Genomic DNA, 303 nt, shown 5'->3' with positions numbered 1-303 from the left:
ACTTTATGCAAAGTTTATAACATGGAAAACTACTTGTATAATAATACATTCAAAAAGCAACATCCAAGATAACCCATAACATATGAATGCAACTTCGTAAAATGACAGCATATACAAATATATATATATATAGAAAATAGCAAAATGAAAATGAGCACCACTGCACAAGACAGCTCCGGGGACCACCATTTGCACTGCAGTCTACAAAGGTTCAACAATATGATAGCAGTGATTTTTTAAAGAAAGGCCTAGGTGATGTTTCTGTCTGTGCATTTTAAAGTCTTCTGTGATCAAATAGGGTTT

Source organism: Mandrillus leucophaeus, unplaced genomic scaffold (assembly GCF_000951045.1).
Source record: "Mandrillus leucophaeus isolate KB7577 unplaced genomic scaffold, Mleu.le_1.0 Scaffold1449, whole genome shotgun sequence".
NCBI classification, from domain to species: Eukaryota; Metazoa; Chordata; class Mammalia; order Primates; family Cercopithecidae; genus Mandrillus; species Mandrillus leucophaeus.
This window is presented reverse-complemented; position numbering follows the sequence as displayed.